We start from the raw sequence: 4,294 nt of genomic DNA, 5'->3' as shown, positions 1-4,294 counted from the left end.
TTTTTTTTTGTGTGTGTGTGATGTAGTCTTTGTTAAGAGAAGATCACCACAGAAGCAGAATCTACCCCATGGCCCAGTGACATCATGTACCTGAGGACATCTATGAATGAGGCCCAAGACAAATGTTAAAACTTACTTAAAACTAATCACCCAGTTCTCTGAATGTAAAAAGGATAATCTAACACCCTTTTCTGGCCTCCAAGGGCACCTGCATATATGGGGTATACACTTACATACATTGAATGAAAAAATATTTTCAAAAAAATTTTAAAGAAGCAAAGAGAAGTTTGTAGAGTGGTGGAAATGTTACTGTACACACTTATAATCTGATTTGTATTATACATAAACTATATCTCAATATTTATACATATGTGTTCATTTATGTTTATGCATTAGTGTGTTTGTGTGTGTATGTGTATATGTGTGCACATGTGGAATTATATGTGTGTATGTATATGTGGAGGTCAGATAATAACATCTTGTATCACCCTTTATGTACCAACTGCCCTGGTTGTTGTTGGTGGTGGTGGTTTGGTTTTGTTTGTTTCTTTGGTTGGTTGGTTGGTTGGTTGGTTGTTTGGTTGGCTGGTTGGTTGTTGGTTTTGGGACAGTGCCTCTCATTGGCATGGTGTACTGATCAGACAGGCTGGCTGGCCAGCAATCCTTGCTGATTTGCTTCTTTTCCTCTTCCTAGAATTGAGATTATAAGCATGTGCCTCAAATAGAGGATAGGATAACAAAGAGTCACAGGGATAAAGCAATGTCATGGTGCTACCCACTGACAGACAGAAATGGATGGGAACCTCTCTGTTTAATCCCAGGAGAGAAACCTGCTAACAGATTTCTTCTAAATCTTCCACTTCACTCATAACCGTCATTATCAACAGTGGCTAATTAACTGTCTGTGGGCAGAGGCCCCAGAGCCCTGGCAGAGCTAATGAGCACGTGTCCCTATGGGATGGGAGTCTAGGGATTCCTCTCATGGTGCCCTTTACTATCTCTAACTTCCTGGACCATAGCACTAATGTTAGTGGTGGGACACAGGGCATGTAGAACTACGAGAGTCAGTCTCCTCTGGTTCAAGTCTCAGCTCAGATTATACTGTCCTGAGTAAGGTACTTAACCTGTCCGTGGATTCATTACCTTACCTGAAATCAAAGAGAACATGCAGGAGTCATATCCAGATAATGCCACTGATGCAGAGTGCATTGGGAAACTCAGGATGGCATTCCCATTCACAGTATGCTGAACCCTAACACCAGTGCTGTCAAGGGGGCAGAAGCCATCAATTTGCTCTCACTTTTCATAGTGTGAAGATCAATTGGAGGCTCCATTCAGGCCAGAAGTTCCTAATCATGGGTAAGCCTCACCTGCCAAGAGATGAGAAGAATTGCACCTGACCACAGTAAGTCCTGGGATTTTTCTTCTGTAGTCCAGCAAAATCCCCCATGTCTTAAAGAGTGGAAAGATATTGTATTGTCCTGAACAAAGTATATAACCTGTCTGGGTTTTTCTTCACCTGCAAACAAAGGTAGAATGCAGTTATTGTACCTGGGTTACACAGTGGATGCAGAGTGCTTGAGCACAGAATAGGAAGTCAAACAGGTCTCAGAATCCAGGCCTGGCCTTCTTGGCTATGTAATGCTGGGCAAGGTGTTTCAATATTCTGGTACTGAATATTGAATGTTCAATATTCAATATTGAATGCTAATGAATGTTCTAGAAATGTAGCATAGGGTCAGATGTACAGAAAGTTCTCGGCAGATGGTGACAGTCATGACGTAGCAAGAGCAGATATGGCAAGCCATTCCCTGTACCTTCTACTGCATGCCTGGGTCTTTTGTGATCAGTAAAGAAAAAGAATAGCTGGGCAGTGGTAACACATGCCTTTAATCCTAGCACTCTGGAAGCAGAGGCAAGTAGATCTCTGTAAGCTACTGACCAGCTTGGTCTACAGAGCCAGTTTCAGAACAGCCAAGATGACACAGAGAAAACCTGTCTTTTAAAAAGGAAGACACAGAGACAGACAGACAGACACCAAATGGACAGACAAAGAATGCATCTGTGAAAATGGAAATAACTGGAAGAATGTCAAGTAGAAATTTGGTGGCTCAGAGTTAGATCAGGTAAAGGATTGGGGTGTTTTGAATCACAGCACAGCACACACACACAGAGAAAGGCAATCGAAGGATGATGGACACTGAAGAACTTGAGAATAATAAACTCAAAGTGACCTGGACTTTATGAAAGCCAGAGACACAGGAAAGATATTGAAGAGTTCACAGCTAAGAAAACCTTGAATTACTTTTTTCTTTCTTTTTTCTTTTCTTTTTTCTCTTTTCTTTTTTTTTTTTAGTATAGAAAGGAGTTTATTCATGGCATTGGGAGGAGAGTTGAGAGGGTAGTAGAAACAGAGAAAGGCAGAGAAAAAAAGAGAGAGGCAGAGATAGTGAAGGTAAAGGAATAGAGGCCAGCCATGAGCACATGGAGACAGAAGAGGAAGGGGAATGGGAGAGAGGAGGGGGGAAGAGGTGAGAGAACAGAGCTGAAGCAAGAAGGCAAGGGTAAGGGTGAATAGCTTTTTAGTAACACAAGAAATGCTACAGACAACATGGGAGAACTTAATATAAATAATCTAAGTAAGAGTGATTGCTTCTTAAGCGGTAGGAAGTGATTGTGACCAGGAGAGGCATGCAAATGGCTTCTAAGCATTTTGCAGAAATTATTATGACAATAAAGCACTTAAAATCAGGATCTTCCCTCAGAGAGAAAAAAAATGGGAGGAAGATGAGAAGGCAGAAGGAAACTCAAGATTTAAAATGGAGGAGGAAAGATGGTACAGAACTTCGAAGCACACTAGAGGGGACCTGTGAGGAGACACAGCCCACCCATCCCCTCCACAGGCCCTGCCCATCAGCCTGCTGGGATCCTGACTTGCAGCTGTCACAGTGACTGTCACTGCCTGTCACCTCCAAGGTGAGCTTCAGTGTCCAGGATTCCCTTTTCTCAGCAGTAGCATCACTGCCTGCAGGATGCGGATGCATCACTGTTCTCTACACCCCTGTCTCTCCCCCACGTCACCTCTGGCTTTCAGTTCTGGTGTGCTGTGATTATGTTCAATTTTCTGCTGGGTTTCAAGGCCACTCACCTTTCCCACCTGAGTTCTGCCACATGGTCTGTTCACATTGCCCAATATTCGAAACAGATCCCTTAGCCTGGTGCCTTAGCCACTACAGAAAATGGGGACAGACAGGAGAACTGCACATAGTACTTCAATTTTCACTGGATCCTAGGCAAAATATCATACTCGATAAAGGGCCTTATTGGGACAACAAATTAGGAATCTGGCTTGTGTATTAGACAATAATAGTAATTGAACTTTTAAATTCAATTGCTGCATAGACAATTATGTAGATAATCATACTGAAATATGAAGGAGCATAACAGTATGAGCAGCCTTTTCCTAAATAATGCTGATTAAAAATAATATATAAACACATTAATAATAATCAGTGGCACATGTCATTAGTCCCAACTGAGGAGGCAGGGGTAGGCAGATCACTTAGTTTGAGGACAACCTGGTCTATGCAGTGAGATTCAGGACAGTAAGGGCTACAAATAAAAGGGATGGGGGTGAAATTAAAGTACAAATAAATAAAAACACTAAAATTTGGTTAATACCACTTATGGTTGTACAGGTCTCATTGTAGCTAACTTGCAATCTGATTGTAACTTTGATCTTGTTTGAAAATAAAAGATTTGATTTTAATATGAAGGAAATTAAACAAAATTTTCAAAAAAAATCAGGACTGTGTGTGGATGCCCCAAATTGAGCATAATGATAATGAAATGGGGGGATCTCAAGCTCACAGCTCAACTGGGGTCCATACTCAAGGTGAAGTCAGTACCACTGATAAAGTAACACTTTCTCAAAAAGAAAAAGAGAGGGAAAATTAAGTTACTAAATGCTATTTTATATTAAAAGAAAAAAATACACCTTCTCCAGCAGTCCATTTCTAAACCTCTTCTTATTTTAATTTTTGAAAAATGCCTCATTACAGAAGGCAGGCCGAGCCTTACTCACAGCTCCTCCTTCCTGAGCCAGCCCAGTGCTAGAATTCTATGTCCTTGGGGGACTGTGCCATTATAGAATTAGATAAGAATCATCATAGACCCCAGTGGAGGAGCTAGAGAAAGTACCCAATTTGCTGAATGAGTCTGCAACCCTATAGGAGGAACAACAATATGAACTAACCAGTACCCCTAGAGCTCATGTCTCTAGCTGCATATGTAG

Source organism: Mus pahari, chromosome 18, assembly GCF_900095145.1.
Source record: "Mus pahari chromosome 18, PAHARI_EIJ_v1.1, whole genome shotgun sequence".
NCBI lineage: Eukaryota > Metazoa > Chordata > Mammalia > Rodentia > Muridae > Mus > Mus pahari.
Note: the sequence above shows the minus strand (reverse complement) of the source record.